The sequence below is a fragment of the Lepidochelys kempii genome, chromosome 6, assembly GCF_965140285.1.
Source record: "Lepidochelys kempii isolate rLepKem1 chromosome 6, rLepKem1.hap1, whole genome shotgun sequence".
Lineage (NCBI taxonomy): Eukaryota > Metazoa > Chordata > Testudines > Cheloniidae > Lepidochelys > Lepidochelys kempii.
This window is the reverse complement of record NC_136385.1, coordinates 63,002,393-63,021,106: the sequence shown is the minus strand read 5'-3', so window position 1 is coordinate 63,021,106 and position 18,714 is coordinate 63,002,393.

The following is an 18,714-nucleotide window of genomic DNA, read 5'->3' as shown; positions in this document are numbered from 1 at the left end:
GATGGGAAGGGACTCCCTGTTCCTTCTCACCTCCCATTGCACATCCATTGATGGGCAGCAGTCATTTAGAGTCCTAGTTATTCCAGAAAGCTGCATACAGTAGAAGTTCCATTTTATTACCATCTTTGTCCAATGCACAATTATTGATCTTCCCTTCTGGGCAAGGTAATTCCTGGTGCCTTCATTTAAAGTTGCAGAATTACAGGAAATAGATACATTCCCTTCTCTGCAGTAATGGCAGGATAATTTGTCAATTAAGAGAGATCAGTTGTAGAATGCCTTTTATGTCTGAGTTATTTCTGAACTCTTTTAATTAGATCCAAGCCCTTCCATATATCTTCTGAGGTAAAGGATGTTAACCTATGTCTGTATGTAAGACTGAGATGAAATACAGATTGTATCAGAGTTTAAGCACTGGGAAATTCTGATTTTCATGGCCAACATGTGTGTCTCTGTGTTATTTCTGTTTTTAAGCTAGTATTTGAAAGTGAATTAGGTGCTGGACTGCCAGCCCTGGATACTGCAGCCTTCTGTTTACTTGTTGAACAGGCATAGAATGAGTTCACAGCTTGACAGTCTGTGCCCCTTGCCAATGTCCCTCAGACCTGACCTGGAAGGACCACATCTGGGAGAGATAAGGGGAAGGAGGAAGTTCATGTTCAATGTACATTCAGGCCTTGGCCTCCATGCTGAATGATATATTACATTGGTCATCTTAACAAAAGCCTCTATAATAGACCTGGCCAAAGAATGGGAATTTTTGCAGGAACACTCCACATTCAAAATTTTCCCATTAAGAAAATTTCAAATGGAGATTGTTCCTGCAAATATTTGAAAAAATAAAGTGTAGAAAAACTTATTTTCTAACTGTTTCCAAATGGAAAATTTCAAAGTGTAACTTTCTCTCACTCTTTAAGTGAAAAGTAACTTTTTTTTTAAACTTTCTCCTCACTTCTCGTGGGGTGAATTTTTTTTTAAAAACGTGAGCATTTACCCACAATTTAAAAACAAACTATGTTGAGAATATTGGGAAAAAAGTAGGTTTTTTCCCTGAAAATTTTCATTTTGAATTTGTCTTTAAAATAAAAGTAAAAAATTTAAAAAAATGATTTTTTCATAGAAAATTAAATTTTCTATGAAACCCCATTTTTTACATAAAAATTTGTCAATATTTTGACCAGCTATGTCCTACAGTAATAAAGCCAATCACAATAAGGACCATTTAAAGCAGTTCTTGTGGGTTGTCAAGGTTCCTTCCCCACTCTGAACTCTAGGGTACCGATGCGGGGACCTGCATGAAAACCTCCTAAGCTTACCTTTACCAGCTTAGATTAAAACTTCCCCAAGGTACAAACTATTTTACCTTTTGCCCTTGGACTTTTGCTGCCACCACGAAACGTCTAACCGGGTTTATGTTTGAGAAAGTGTTGTTTGGAAACGTCTTTCCCCCCAAAATCCTCACCAAAACCTTGCACCCCCCCTTCCTGGGGAAGGTTTGATAAAAATCCTCACCAATTTGCATAGGTGACCACAGACCCAAACCCTTGGATCTTAAGAACAATGAAAAAAGCATTCAGTTTCTTACAAGAAGAATTTTAATAGAAGAAACAGTAAATAGAATCACCTCTGTAAAATCAGGATGGTAAATACCTTACAGGGTAATTAGATTCAAAACATAGAGGATCCCTCTAGGCAAAACCTTAAGCTACAAAAAGCCACAAAGACAGGAATATCCATTCTATTCAGCATAGCTTATTTTCTCAGCCATTTAAAGAAACCATAATCTAACACATATCTAGCTAGATTGCTTACTAAGTTCTAAGACTCTTATTTCTGTTCTGTCCCCGGCAAAAGCATCACACAGACAGACCCTTTGTTTCTCCCTCCCTCCAGCTTTTGAAAGTATCTTGTCTCTTCATTGGTCATTTGGGTCTGGTGCCAGCGAGGTTATCCTAGCTTCTTAACCCTTTACAGGTGAAAGGATTTTTCCTCTGGCCAGGAGGTATTTTAAAGGTGTTTACCCTTCCCTTTATATTTATGACGTGGGTAATGAAGGACTGGAAGACAGGAGATTTGGGTTCTCTTTTTAGCTGCCATGTACCTCTTTTGTCAAGAGTAGAGCAAGTCACTTCTCCTTTGCTTCAGTTTCCCCATCTCTAAAAGAGGGTTGATCATATTTGCCTCTCTCTAAAGTGTGTGTGAGGCTTAATTAATGCTTCTGCCTCTATCTAGGCTGTTGTCCCATACCGATCACCATGGTATCTGAATGTCTTTGAAATCCTAAAATGTAAGTTGTTATTATTATGGAAAATAAAATGCAGCCGGATTTTCAAAGGAGGCCTTCTGAATGAGCAATAGGCAAGATGAATGTATCACAGTGGGTTAATTTCTATATATTCCCAAAAAACTAATAATTTCCTTCTATTGCCAGCATCCTGTTATTGGGCACATGATGTTGCAACATAATCTGGATATTATTAGAACATTGGGAATGCACTAGGATTTAAAAGGAATTTTGTAAGAATAATTTGGATAATAAGATGCCCTTAATCCTTCTGGTTATAGACCTACTAGAGATAAGAAGGAAGAAAGAGTCAGGACTGCTAGGTTCTATTTCCTGCTCTCAGCTTATTATACAGCCTTGGCCAATTTATTCAACTCTCCCTTTACCTATCTGTATAATGAAGATAATAATTACCTATTTTTTATTTGAGTGACTGGGATTATGATACTTGCAGTAATTAATCTTTGTAGACCACTTTGAGAATATTGATGAATGGTAGTACAGAAGAACTATATTAACAACTCTACAATCACTTCCCCACAAAAAGAAGTAAAATCTGATCTGTTGCTTCAGTGACTTGGTGCTTTGTTTCAGCATTGGCTTTCAGTTTTACTCTTGGAAGAATTCTGTGCCACTTCACAATGCAGAATTTGTGCAGAATTAATGTTCTGTACAGAATTTAATTTTTCCCCACAGAATTGGTGCTACAGAGCTGCTGGCTACCACTTGGGACCACTGGACCCAGCAGAGCCTGGCTCACCAGCTCGCAAATACAAGACACTGGGTATGGGGGAGGAGAGGAGGAGTGGGAGCTGGAGAGTTCCAGGCAGCTGTGGTTCCCAGCATGTCCTGCAGCATTCCCAGCATGGCTTGAAGGAAATGGTACAAACTGGGGACCCAGCATCAATCTATTTCTGTCTCTGGATCCCTGGGCTCTGGGCAGGGCGGGGGTAGGGGGTGCAGGTGCCTGGGCTGGGGAGTTGCCCCATGGCTAGGCACTGTGGGTAGTGGGTGTCTTGGCTGTGGGGGCACCTCATGGCTGGGTTTTGGGGTGTGGGTGTGGGTGTCTGAGACTGGAGGAGAAGAGTTTTCCCCCCAAGATGTGCCCAGCTGGCATGTGTGACACCCAGGCTGAGGCACCCAACAAAAGCATAACAGAGAAACAAGAACTGGGTTGTAGTAGGGGTTTCTTTAATTCTCTGCTCCTGGGGGAATCTTTTTCGTTATCTTTATTGTTACAGACATACTTGCTGACAGCAATTTTTAAATAAATTACCAAAATAATTGAAACTGGTGTGATTATATTGTGTTATTTTGACAAATAAAATATGCCAAATTTTAAAATATTATGCACAGAATTTTTAATTTTTTAGTTCAGAATTCCCCCAGGAGTACAGTTTGGAAACTTAGGATCTGATTCTCCTGCCAGGGTGATGTAACACCATTGACTTCGTTGGAGTTGCACTGATGTAAATCTGAGTAAGTAAAAGGTAAATAAGGGCCATAGTCTTGTCAATTCATACTAGGATATCAGGGGGAATTATTGTGTTTCTGCAGGCTACTGTTCTGACATTCAGGGCCTCAATATATTTAACTTTAAAATCAATATTTTATACAACTCTCTAAACTCCCTCCTTTTCCATTCTCTGTGCTCCAAGCCCTCTTTGCTTATGCATTACTTCCTTTTTTGTGTGTTTTTTTTTCAACCCCCGGTAGCCTGAGCAAAAACTATATTTCTCTCCCTTGTAATATTGTCCCATCTTTTCCTCAGTATGTCCTCCAATCACTTTCTTCCCCTCTTACCCATCTATGTTTCTCCTCCATTCCCTGACACCCTCCCACTTCTGTTTCTCCCTCCCCACATTGTCTCCCCCTCTAACATTCCTTCCCCAATCTCTCTTTGTTCCCCAGCCTCTTTTTTCCCTCTCTTCCAGCTCTCCTGTTTTTCATTCTCTCTCACTAGCCTCTGGCTCTCTGATCACTTTCTTTCTATAGATCTTTCTCCTCAAATGTACTTTTTTTTTTTTTAACTAGATGCAAACATCCCCATTTGATTTCTTTCTAACACCGTCTGGCTTAAGCTAGCCTCTTCTCCTTTTGCTGCCTGAGGTGGAAAAAGAGCTCCTCATTGTGGCTTTTCAGCTGGCCTACCACCATCATAACATGTGTTTTGCACTAAGATATGGAGTCTCACAGTGCCATCATCCTCTGAAAAATGACTGTGTAGAGATGACACCTTCCTATTCAGCAAATCTTCTTCCATTGTATCTTACTCATTGACTTGAGTGATAAAATGTATTTCCTACATTTACATGTTAGCCTTTCAGAGCTAACAAAACAGACAGTGAGATAGATTTTATTTCTTCTTGTGTAGCATCAACAGAATTGCTTACTAAGTCTTAGCTACAGGGCTTATCAGGTACACCTGCGCAAAAACACTGAAGGCAGTCAGAATATACACATTATTGAGGGCATAATTTGACCTATTGAACGTTTATTACTAGGGTGATGCAAGAGAGAAGGAAATAACTTGTCTTAATGAGAATTAATTTGCATGGAAGCTGGTTAGGGGGAAAAATCTTTCTAGTTGTAAATTGAGTACATCTGATCTGGTGCGAATGGGTACAGGAGTTTCTGGAGGCTAACCCTTCACTCACAGGCTAACTCCCATTAAGGTATAATGCAAAAGGCAAACTTGGGAGAAGTTGAAAGACCAAGGAGGGAGGTAAGCTGGGATTGTAGAGGACACAGCTGCTCTGAGCTGGCTGCACTGCTGCTGTGCTGTAACTGCACAAAATGCTGTCATGCCATAATTGGCTCAGTTAAAGATAAACATATATAAAGTACAACAAGGAGTCCGGTGGCATGCATCTGAAGAAGTGGGGTTTTTACCCACGAAAGCTCATGCTCAAATAAATCTGTTAGTCTTTAAGGTGCCACCAGACTCCTTGTTGTTTTTGTGGATACAGACTAACACGGTTACCCCCTGATACTTATATATAAAGTACGACACTTTCTTCATTTCTCTGGTATAAGAAGAAATATATAAAAGATATTTGGGGCAAATACTACCCCCAGTTACAACTGTGAAACCTATATGACAATCATTCTTTAGAAATGTCCAATATAATCAAATATTCACTGTGATGGAGGCAGCATGGATTACACACACTTACACACACAGATAGGGGACCACTCAGACCATAACATTGTAATCTCTTCCTTGCTGCCACAACTCTTCTCTGCTCTCCACAGAGCTCTGAAACTGCATAGGCTACATACAGTGCCAAATGTGTGACTCAGCACTATCTCTGCATTTTGTATCTGGTGCCTACCCTTCATTTATGTTTGACTGGGTTAAGTCTTCTCAGATTCTGTAGGTTCAATCAGGACTTTGTTTGGGGCAGATCTTTGTCAGCTGAAAGCCTTTGGTTGTCAGACTGTTTCCCAAAAAGGATCTGCTGAAGTCTCTTGCTGGTAGATTTTAGGGCATATTGCAAGTTGCATTAATGGCAGAGGTACATTTTTATCATGTTTAGGCTCCTCCTTTGCTTCTATATCCACTGCCCTTTGTTCTTCTCACTGCTTTGTGGGTGCGGTTTACCTGACAGCAAATGGAGATGTCCTGGTGCCAAATATCTTTCTTTGTACTATGTGGTTGGCTCTTTAAATTTTTAATGTCATGTTTTTAGTTTTTACTGCATGGCACTTAGATGACTTTATAAATGGACTAAATGAATAAATAATCCAAAGAAATTTCATGTGGGCAGAAACAGCATTGATGGAGGGTATTGGGAGGATTATTGACTTTCTGGGGTTATGCCTCAGGCCCTTAGCTCCTTCCAGACAATTATTAACCTCCAGGGTGTGCCCTGCATGTTAACAATTATAGGAAAACCTGAATGCATTTGCTATGCTCAAAAACACTCCTCCAAAATAGTCTGGTGCCGTCAATAGATGGTAGCTGTAGTTATGGAGGGGAGCAGAACTCTATATGAAAAGTCACCCTGCTGGGTAGTGTAGAATAAAAAAATATCATACACTCAGAAGCACTAAACTATAACTCTTGGTAGCTTATTGCCAGAGATGACCAGCTCCAGTACTTTATACAGTTATACAGACAAATCACTCTATGTATTATTCAATTTACAGAACAACCATACTATAACGTAAATTGGGTAAGTATCTGGCTCAGTATTTGCATGGAGACAAACAGCAAACCTTTACAGGCACTAATGCAAACTATGCAGAATTTTACAGTGGCTGTGATGTGGGCACAATACTGGCTCAAGAGAGGTATCTTGCCTCTATAGATTTATTCAACATTCACCTATTTCATACACAACCCTTTTCCATTTGTGCAACTCTCCAAATTCTCCAACCAGCAGTGATAGGACCACCAGTTTGCATAGGTGCTGGAACTAAGGATGCCACACCCCCTGCCTTGAATTGGTTTCCATTATATTCAGGGTTTACAATTTGGTTAAATGGCTCTCAGCACCCCAACTTACAAATTGTTCCAGCACCCCTGCAAGTTTAGGACTATAGTATCCATGCAAGCTGTTGCTGCAGAGGTAAGAGAGTGAACCAAGAAGAAGGAAAGTGTGGATGCAAGGCCCACAAATCTGTTTTTTCTCATTACCCAAGGAGCTTCTGTCTGCACTAGTGCATTTATGAGGTAAAAGTTATTGGAGAATAAAGATGGTATAATTTACTTATGCTAGCACTCATGTGACACATGCAACCCAGAATGAAGCCCCTAATAATCATAGACTCATAAATTTTAAGGTCAGAAGAGACCATCCTGATAATCTAATCTGACCTCCTGCACATTACAGGCCACAGAACCTTGCCTACCCACTCCTGTAATAGACCCATGACCTCTGGCTGGGTTAATGAAGTCCTCAAATAATGATTTAAACCTTCAAGTTACAGAGAATTCACCATTTACAGTAGATTAAACCTGCAAGTGACCTCTGCCCTGTGCTGCTGTCTTGAGGAGCTCAGCCTAATGTGTCCACAACCACCAGTGTCAGCTGACTTGAGAGTGTTGCTGGGCCTCAGTCCCCCATGTGCTCACTTCCATTGATGTCCATCACGGATCCACAGAATTGGTGCTATGGCCCCAACTTTGGAATGATCTCCAGGAGGAACCCTTCACTGTTCCAGACCCCCTAGGGGCCTCACTCCTCCTCCCGGTTAAGCCATGTAGCTTCACCGCCTTCTTAGACTGAACCTCTGGGTCTGCAGCACTCCTGCTTCACACCGTGAGCACCATTCAGTGAGTCCACCTGAGACACACCCCGATGCAGATTTGTACGTTCTTTAGGTGTTAATGCACCTCACCAAGCATTTGCAGTGACACTTACATAACATTGCCAAACAGTGGGGTTTGTTAGTCAACTGGAACACAACACAGGAAGTCCTTAGGGTAGCACAGAGAAATGAAGATTAAAGCATAGTCCATTCTGGTTAGCCCAGACTCCTGTCAAGCTGTAGGAACCCCTTGGTTTAAGCTCTGTCTGTTTCCATCTGACCTCCTTGGTAAACTCCAGATGAAAGCCACAGCTCCTTCCAGGCACCCACTCTTATCCCCCACTCATACCACTTCAGTCCTTTGATCTCCTGCTGGGAGATTGTTGTTCAGTTCCCAACAGAGCGGCAGGAAAGTCCATATCCCTCTGGGTCATTGGTTGCTGGGTGTCAATGTCCTGGTGATTGGATTCACCATTGCCTTCTCAGATGCTCCATTGTTATGGAGGCTAAGGCCCAGACAGCTAGGCAACACCCACACAGATGTTTCTGCCTGCCCTGAGAGCAAACAGTCCCCGTCCACTCACTGGGTAACAATGCAGCACATAGGGGAAACTGAGGCACAAAGAGAACCATAAAATATTACAAAATATCCCCCTTTGTCACCATGACTACCTCTCGCGGCAGCACATGCTGCTCCTTTAAGAGTAGCAATTATATGCATGTGGGTGCATGTTGTCCTCAGCCCCCTAAGTCATTTTATCCTCCTCTCAGTCGATATCACTTCTTCTCCCATTCCAACAACCTATCTATTGTGATGGCAGAATCTTGCACTAATTTTGGAGGGTTACCTGGGATTGCACATTATTTGTATTACAGTAAGCATCTTCCGTCTCTGTGTTGAGTCCTGAAGTTCCTCAGCACACTTGAGATAAAAGTCTAGGGCTTAGTGGACATATTGATTCAACAAACAGTAGGAATGTTAAAAAGTCTAATCCCCAATTTATCATACTGGGACTATCAATATTTCATTCTATTTTATTCTCATGTTTTATTCTGCTGTTCATGATAAGCCACAGAAGAAGTGACTGAAGGTCCCCCAAAAGGTCCAAAACAAGGGAAATCTGCAAAGAAATAGGTGACTTGTCACACACTCATCAAGGAGAGGAAAGGGGCTTGGGCACATGACCTTGTCTCTGAATGTTTGGCATTTTTAACACATTGAACCTAATGCTTATCTCAGTTACACCAGGGTAAATGTGAAGATTCCAACCTCTGCCTTTTTCTTCCCAGCTTCTCTCTATATCAACACATTCCTATCTCTCGTTTACATGGATTCACCTACACCCTGCTCTCGTCTCTAAGGGCCACCGTGTGCTTGGCCCTGCGTGGGTGTGCCAGGTTGTGAAAACACAAGAAGCTTCATTTCAGTGTGCAAGCACCAGTCAGAATTGCAGTCCCTGCACTCTGCTAGCAAACTATTCTGTACAAGTCACCGCAGAGAGGGTAGAGGAATGAGGAGAATGCAGGACAGTGTTTTCTAGTTGTTGATGGCCAGTCATGAAGGGGGAATTGCATACAATATCCTACTACCATAAATTTCAATGTGCGTAGTGTGCTTTCATTCCAGGAAGCTCAAGGAGACATTATGTCTTCCTGAAGTACAATGGACCTGATTCCTTGTTGCCCTATAAACCTTTGCACCAGCTAGACAGCCACAGAGAGGCAGATGTAAGGTCCACAGCTGTAAAACTGTCAGACTCTGCCAGCCCATGAATAGAGAAGGTACATGCCACCCCCACCATCTCTCCTTCTGCTGGTGTATGAATCTGTCCCAGGGCCTCTGGGTGTGTGTGGGGGGGGAGGGGGAAAGCAAGGGGGAGGGCGAGGGCTTCACACTGCTTCCAATGTGGGCATGTGTCTTAACAGCACAGTCTGCTTCCATGTGGATTAGCCCTCCCCACTACATATTCAGTCCTTCTCATTCTTTCAGTTTGTATTCACAGCCATCTTGCTCTCTTATTTACATTACCCTAGTTTCTCTCTCTCTATTTCCAATATCAAAGCTCTATTCATCATCACCAACTCATACTCTCATATGTGGTGTGGAAAGTCTGAGCCCTTGCTCCACAATATGAGGAGCTGTCTGCTTGCACAACACAATAAAGTATTTAAGAGCCTGTTACTCTCCCTGAACTTCCTTACTTCTCACAAATTAATGGAAATGCAAGTTAATGAGCAAATTACAAGCAAAAGAGATTTTGTTCTGAATCTATCCTTTAAAACTGTCCCAAGGGCAATAAAATCAAAAGGGAACAGCAGAGCACATGCATCCCAAAAACTCAGAGGTGTACAGTGCAAGTGGTGATATGAGAAATAGGAAAAGCAGCTGTCTTCAGCCATCTCATTGTCACGTGTAAAACAAAAATGATACCATTGGCCCTGGGAAATTTTCACAGTGAGACAATTTTAAACAATTTGTTTTAAGGGAACCTTCCACTTCTGCAAATAATGTCTACTGAACAGAAGTAGCACAAATCTCTCTGCCTTGTACTTTAGCAAACACAATGTCATATCTCATGGCTATTGCGATTTGTATAGGGGACAGCAAGCAAGTGAATGAGATCATGGCTAGATTAAGATATAGGTGCTACAGGCCTAGGGCTCCTGCTCCTGAAGTCATGGGATCACATCACAATCTCCATTTACTTTCTTTACATTAAAGTTTCTAGTCCTCATGGTTATGAGAAAGAAAAAGCTTTGAAAATGTGACCCAAGTTGTACCTGAGTCTGCAGACAGCCTGAAATAACAGCTCTGAGAGATGTGAACTGGCTCAGACACTACAGTATGGGGTTAACTTCAAAATCCACTGCGCTGGAGGGCCCGGCCATTACCACTGCAGTAGGGGACTCTGGGTGGCAGCAGGAGAAGAGTGCAGCAGGGCTTGCCGCACTGCCCAAGCAAATACACCTTGATGGTTGGATAAGTAGTGAGAAGCCCCCTTCCTGTCACCCCTGCTTCACCTGGGGACTGAATGGATCACTGCTATTATCTCTGCTGCAGGATCCCTTATGCCATTTTGGAGAGGGAAAGAATGGGGTCCCTTGCCTCTCTGTGAATGGATGGGGCTTCCTGCTACCACTTCTCCATGTTAGGCAGGGCCATGGCATGCAGGTGGATCCACAATATGTATCCTATTGTGCCTGGAGCCCTGCATTGCCATAATCCAGCCCTGGAAGTGAGCGGCATTCAGTGGGAAGGCGTACCATCAATTTTTATAATGGCCAACAGAAAATTCTGTTTCACCCCTTCTCACTATGACACAGCTTAGTTACCCTTTGGACTGCAGTTCCACATTGTGCCAACACCTTCACTGATCTGCCCATGATAACATACAAGATCATTTTTCTGAAAGGTTACAACTAATTCCCATGCCCTGTAGCTTTTCTGGTCTCAGAGAGCCTTCACTCACCTTCTAAAAATTGCTCTTGTGACTTTGTAACACTTGCTCCATTTCTACCCACACGGTTTGTTTAACAGATGTTGGGAAAGGGATTAATTCTGCAATGGAGGCCCCACAGGGCAAGAGTAGGTTGGCTTTGTCCACCTTGAACTGAGTCAGATAAAATGAGATCTTCACCTGTTACTAAGAAATGACTGAGTGTACCTTTCTGAGGCAGTTTCACATGCATGCCGTCAGATGTCACCAGACTTCACTGGTGTTTCTATATGGACAGGGTAATGGCCTCAGCGCACAGATTAGCCAGAGAAAAGGCAATTTTGAGAATCCAAAAAGAGATGAAAGGAGAGAAACAGCAGGATTAGGATCACAAATTAAATGGTCAAAGCCAGATGCAGAAGATTATCCCAAAAGCCTCATTAGAGGATTTACAAGCCAGAGCAAGCCTGCAATGGAGAAAATAGACAAAGCAAAAGCAGCTAATAGCAAGGCAAAGACACACACACCCACACACCCTAAATTCCCTAGGGCGGGGCTGGGTAGTTCAGGGGTTATGGAGTAGGCTACAAAACCTTTCAAATGTAGGTAGCTGATGTGAGTCCATCTCAGGCCTGGAAATGGAAATTCTGAAATACAATGAGGAAGGCTGTTCTTGTTTTCCTAGCCCAGCAGGAAATACTGGGATGTTGTAAGCTTTCCAGCCAAACTTTATAGTTAAGCAATCTATATGAGGGTTCATCAAGCAGCCAGACTTTCAGATGCTTATGCAGATTCCAAACCTTTTGAGATTTGTTTATCACCAGACAAAGTTCTCCCTGTCACCCAAACTGGGGATGGGACACCATTTTTGTAGGTTCAACAAAAAGTTACATGGTTTTAATTCTCACTGGCAAGTTTCTTCTTGTGGGAAATTCGTAGGTCTCTCCCAGCCTCCACTCGGCTGTTTCCCCCCTTTCCAGTCCTGTTCTAGGTTTGTCTTCTCACCCAGCCCTACAAAGGCTGCTCTTCCTCATCCCAGCTCTCATGAATTCCAAGACTGCCATCTAGCCCTACTACCTGGCCCTCTGTCCTTACCCAGCTCCCAAGCTGTTTCTTCTAGCCTGCTGCTCACATCCAGTAGACCTCCATCTCTCCAGCTACATGTAAAATAAATAAAATCCCTTTTAACTCAGAAGCCCTGGGAAGAGGGGAGCACAATGTACAAGAGCTTGTGTGACAACTTTGCTTTTGGTTCCATAGGATTTGCTTACCTTGAGCTTCACCTTGAGTTTAGGATTAAGATGAACACAAGGAGTGAAACCTTGGCCCCAGTGAGCTGATAGAATCATAGAATATTAGGATTGGAAGAGACCTCAGGAGGTCATCTAGTCCAACCCCCTGCTCAAAGTGAAGATAGGTTTTCACCCAGGTAAACAAACAAAACTCAGCCAAAACTGATAAGCTTTTTTTCGGTTTCATATTGAAACCAACAGAATTTACTAGATGCCTGATGGCTTCCATCCAAATACATAAATTAGATTAGAGGCACTTTTAACAGCCTGAGTTCTGTGCAAAATTTAGACCCAGTTTGCTAAAAGATTTGCAATCATTTCAGCACGCCTGGGCTGAGTTTTGGGATTCTAACATATTCCATTTAATTATAAAGGCCTTTCAGAGCTCTAGCTAACCAGTTAGATTAAACCAGAAAAAAACAAACAAAAAAAAAACCCATACCCCCTAATACATACTGGACCTGGGCTCAATATTCCAATAGTCTCCTCTCCTAAGCATGTGTGGAAAATGTGTTACTAACATCAAGTAGGTGGAAAGGACACATAGCCGGAGAGGAAGTTATCTGATGAGGAAGATTGGTTCACATGATCTCTGATCATTCCAGGTAACTTTCATCTTAAAACAGCATTAGATCTGAGACTTTAAAGACTGTCAGATGCCTTGAGATAATTTGGAAGATAGTAAGGTAGCCAGAGAGATTTCTAATGAAGTTTACCCTACCACTACCTTCCTCCACTCGACTGACATGGTCACTCACTTCCTCATGACCCTTCCTCACCACATTTCACTGGAATTTTGATCAGACCTCAACAAAAAAAGACACTTTTTCATCATCTGTTTAAAAAAACCACAAAAACAAAACACAAAGTTGTTCCTTGATTAGTTGAAAGGCAAGCCTTCAAATACAGACTCTTTCTGATTTTGATTTGCCTGGAAGGGATTGTGTGTGTGGGGGGGAGGAAATCTCTGGAAGATGTGGGGGATGGATCTGCAAAACACAGAGGGTCAAACCTTGATCTCAGTTCAGTCTGCTTTGTGCTGCTCCAGAGGTGCAAAGCAGAGACTTAAAAAGCTGGCTAAATAGCTGGCTAAGGATTCCCCACTCAAACCTGTGGGACTGGCCTTATGCCAATCTCTCTCCCGCAGCCTCGCTGAAGGAGTTGTGGTTTATACAGTCATAGATATTTTTAAAGGCCAGAATGGATTATTATTATCATGTAGTTTGACCTCCTTCAGAATGCAGGCCATAGAATTTCACTGTAAATTAAGCCTAATAACTTCTGGTGGAGCTAGTTAATATATTTTAAAAAGACATCTAATCTCAATTAAAGATTTCAGGTGACTGAGAATAAACTATAACTGTAGGTAAACCTGTTGCAATGGTTAATTACTCTCACTGTTAAAAAATTGCACATTATTTCTAGTCTGAATTTGTCTAGCTTCAATTTTCAGTCATTGGATCTTAGTGGTAATGATTCTCTATAATCAGCAGTATTCTCCCCAATTGATACCTACTGACTGTGACCAAGTCACCTCTTAACCGTCTCTTTGTTAAATTAAATAGATTGAGCTCCCTAAGTCTCTCACCATAGGCCTGTTTTCAGACCTCTGATCATTCTTGTGGTGGGAAGAACTGTAGCCAGAGTGCTGCTGTGCTCCAGTGACCCACATAACTGCCCTTGGCAGAGAACTTTTCTAAAGTATGCTGCCTGGCTGGGGCCCCAAAGAGGCCATTTTGGCTGTGGAGAATAGCCAGAGATCAATAATCCCCTATATGCCTGGGGGATCGTGTACAGTTGAGTGAGATAGCTCTGCACCAGCTAGGGACTCCCTCAGACAGTAAAAGTCCCAAGAGGGGAGGTCTGGTGTCTCTCCAGACTCCTTGTGCCATTAGAGCAGTACGAAAGGATTGTCCTGCATTATAGGACAGAATTTGGTCCTATGTATTTACAGATTTTACCAAATTAAAATTCAAAAGGTAAACAAAAGAAAATTACAGAAAAAAAGACAGATGGTTATTAGACAGAATAGCAAGAATGGAATGTATTAACCTATAATGTTCAGTGCTTATTAAAAAACCTATTAAATTCAATCCATATAACCCATAAAATGTAAGTATTATACTAAAGTGTCAATTGTACTCAATTCTAGTTTAGGAAGATTTTTTTTTTCTCTCAACATAAAAATCTATAATATAGATCCTTTCAGGTCAATCAACCTTATTCCAAGTTGGTGTCACTGACAGTCAAATACATTCTAAAATAAGTATTTCAAATACTCTAAATAGCTTTGTTATAGAAATGTCAATTCAAGACAAACTTGTTTTCCCAGATATTAAGAAGAGTAAACAATTTCTCACAAAACAACTTTAGGTAATAGGTCAGGACCACAGCTGTTGTAAATCAGTATGGCTCTATTAAATCTATGGAGTTACTCTGATTTACATAGCTGAGGATTTGGTCCATTATCTACTGTGAACCCCAAGTTATTATGTGTTATAGGAGCACCTAGGACCAAAACCTCATTGGAGTAGGCACTGTACAAACAACAGAATAAAAGGGCAGTACTTGCCCCCATGAACTTACAATCTAAGTAAATATGGACTCTAAGTGGTTTTAAAACTGCTTTCTAATCTCATTCTACAGTCTGGTTTACACAAAGGTAAAATTTTTAGTATTCTAATTATGTGCAAAGGGATTTTCAAAGGGGTGTGTGTGAATGAGGCATACAGTAGCACAGATGAACACGGACGATTGGGCAGTCTTGAAATCTCTGGAATTTCCAGACCTGAGGATGAGTGGGGATCGTTTAGAACATTCAACTACTTCTCCAGGCACTCATGCTTCTTTGGTGTTCTGGTTCCTGCTGTATGCTCAGGCTTCAGAATTTTCAGCTGAGTCTTTAATAGCCAGCTACTGCTGTGCCCACTAGTCATCAAAGGCCAGAATTTTCCTACGGTGTACTGGACCCAGCATGCAGCAGAAGGCTAAGCTTGGGCTAAGTGATGACCACTGGGCTACAGGCAGAACTCAAGAATGCCCAGGAACCATGAAAGATATCACAAAGGGACAAGGGGCTCGGAAGGATAAGGACAAATCCTGTCTTTAGTTATAAGATGCCCACTCAGATTAGCTTCAGGAGAAAGAAGAAGGCACCTCTCTCTCTTCCCTCGCTGGCAGAAGCTGCAGCTTTGTTCTATTGCCACAGTGTCCTCTTGTGGGCAAAAGGCAGAACTACAGCAACATTTTGACAGGTTTCAGAGTAGCAGCCGTGTTAGTCTGTATCCGCAAAAAGAAAAGGAGTACTTGTGGCACCTTAGAGACTAACACATTTATTTGAGCATAAGCTTTCATGAGCTACAGCTCACTTCATCGGATGCATTCAGTGGAAAATACAGTGGGGAGATTTATATACACAGAGAACATGAAACAATGGGTGTTACCATACACACTGTTACAAGAGTGATCAGGTAAGGTGAGCGATTACCAGCAGGAGAGCAGGGGGCAAAAAAACCTTTTGTAGTGATAATCAAGGTGGGCCATCTCCAGCAGTTGACAAGAACATGGGAGGAACAGTGGGAGTGGGGGGGGAATAAACATGGGGAAATAGTTTTACTTTGTGTAATGACACATCCACTCCCAGTCTTTATTCAAGCCTAAGTTAATTGTATCCACTTTGCAAATTAGTTCCAATTCAGCACTCTCTTGTTGGAGTCTGTTTTTGAAGTTTTTTTGTTGAAGAATTGCCACTTTTAGTCTGTAATCGAGTGACCAAAGAGATTGAAGTGTTCTCTGACTGGTTTTTGAATGTTATAATTCTTGACATCTGATTTGTGTCCATTTATTCTTTTATGTAGAGACTGTCCGGTTTGGCCAATGTACATGGCAGAAGGGCATTGCTGGCACATGATGGCATATATCACATTGGTAGATGTGCAGGTGAATGAGCCTTTGATAGTGTGGCTAATGTGATTAGACCCTATGATGGTGTCCCCTGAATAGATATGTGGACACAGTTGGCAACCGGCTTTGTTGCACAAAAAATTAGAACTCTTCAGGGCTCATTAATTATGCGCATGCACAGTAGCGCAGAATTCCCTCAGGAGTAGAGGTAACTGTCCTTCTCTATGTTGGGGACCCTGGGGCATGGCCGCTAGGTAACTCGAGGGGATGGAAGACCACAAGTGTCGATGAAGCCCCCTCGCACTAGGCCCAGGTGTCCTTGGCCCCCCCTCCCGCCTGGAGGCACTCGCAGCAGCTCTGCGTACTAGGCCCAAGTGTCCTTGGCCCCCCCGCCTGGAGGCACACACACAGCAGTTATGCTGAGAATCTGCAACAATATGTTGCAGAGTCAGACTGCCTGAAACTAAGCAAGGCCACACAGGGCAGATATGGAAGAACAATGCTGAATAAAGCAGCGTTATGTATAGTTTAATAAATGATACAGAGAACCAGGGAACTAGCTGGGAACTGGATTGGCTGGCTATATGGATACTTGGGGCAGCTTGCTATTGGGTAAGTATGTTGGGGAAAAGGATGTATTAAAGCCTGTGTAATTTCCTGCTCTGTGTACAGGATTTGAGATTCAAATCTCCCTGTACCTATTTGAAGCTTCAAATAAACTTTTCTGCTTCTCCACCCTATTGTGATTATTGGTTGTAGCATACCGGGTAACGAACCAACTTCAGCTGTTGTTTAGCCTCTTGGCACTGGGTGCCGGCAACATCTACATGGCACTGGTGAGGCTTCAGCAAGAGCACTATGTCCAATTCTGGGCACCACCCTTTAGGAAAGATGTGGATAAATTGGAGAGATTCCAGAGGAGAGCTACAAAAATGATAAAAGGTTTAGAGAACCTGACCTCTGAGGAAGGTTAAAAGAACTGGGCAGGTTTGGTCCTGAGAAAAGGAAACTAAGGGGGGTGGGGTGGACCTGATAATAGTTTTCAAATATGTTAAGGGCTGTTATAGAGAGGACAGTGATTGATTGTTCTCCATATCCACTGAAGGTAGGACAAGCAGTAACCAGCTTAATCTGAAGCAAGGAAGATTTAGGTTAGGTAAACTTTTAACTATAAGGGTAGTTAAACTCTGGAATAGGCTTCTAAAAGAGGTTTGGGGAATCCCTATCACTGGAGGTTTTACAGAATAGGTCAGACAAACACCTGCCAGGGATGGTCTAGGTATACTTGGTCATGCCTCAGCAAAGGGGGCTGGACTTGCTGACCTCTCATTGTCCCTTCCAGCCCTACATTTCTATGATTCTATGTACTGCAGGGTGCAGCACCTTCTGTTGCCACTCAAGGATACCAAGTGAAGGGAGCTAGTCCAGTCCTTGAAGGTGCAGGGTATCTGAGCACCTGTGGGGGCGGGCTTCTGGCCTTGCAGCACAGACTGTTAGCAGCAGAGTAAGGAGGCACAGAGCAAGGAACACAGAATCCAAATGTAGCATGGTGTGATGGGGTGCTGAAGCCCCTAACTGATATGAAAACCCCCAAAACCTCCTCAGATGCCCTGGACTTGCCCCATGCACTATGCCATGTAATTCTGTTTTTCCTCTCCCATGCTTTCCTACATGTGTTTGATTTTTTTAAAGCTTAATTTAAGAGCACGGTGTCTGGGAGCTATGTTTTGAACAACCAAAGAATGAGTGGTAGCTTAATTTGTATCTCTGGTTTAGAATGGAGACCACAAAATGCTTCTGAAATCTCCTTTAACTACATCACAGAACTGCTCTCCTAGATTATTTACCTGAGCACTACAGTGAGAAGACTAAACACTTGTGTTGAAAGCCCAAGTGGCCAACCATATTCTGAGACAAGATGGATGGTACAATATCGACTTGTATTTGCATAGACTTTTGAAAATTCCAGCATAAATCATAGTCAAGTTATTGCTTTTCTTTCTCTGAGCATCAGATGGTGTCAGGCCACTAAAGTATTCAAATTTTTAGAGCAATGTTTCTGCTTTGGATGTGCTTCCTTCTATTTTAGTCTGCAGGCTGGCTACAGATTCCTGCTTAAGCTATGCTCAATTAGTGTGAGTTGTTGCACATTGAATGCAATAAGTTTCAAGGTCTCAGCATTCTTAACCACCACTCACTTAAGAATGAATCCGTATCCCTACATACCTGACAGGGAGATTTGGTACCATATGGCAAAGGCCATGGTACGTAACTGATGAACAATTAGGAACACAACACTTTTGTTGGTATAGTATATGTCCAATTATCTGAGTAGCATGAGGGTGGGGAACACATGGATTTTATTCGGACAATTGGGAGTTCTGATAATCAAGAGAGCAGGAACCTTTCAGCAGCAGGGTGGCCTTTCCTGAAGCCGGGGGCTCATCCTCCTTGCACTCCTGGTTTGGGCCTCTGCTCTGCTCACTCACTCCCATGACAGCAGGGCTGCAGAAGGCTCCCTGCACTGCCACAGGGCTGGTGA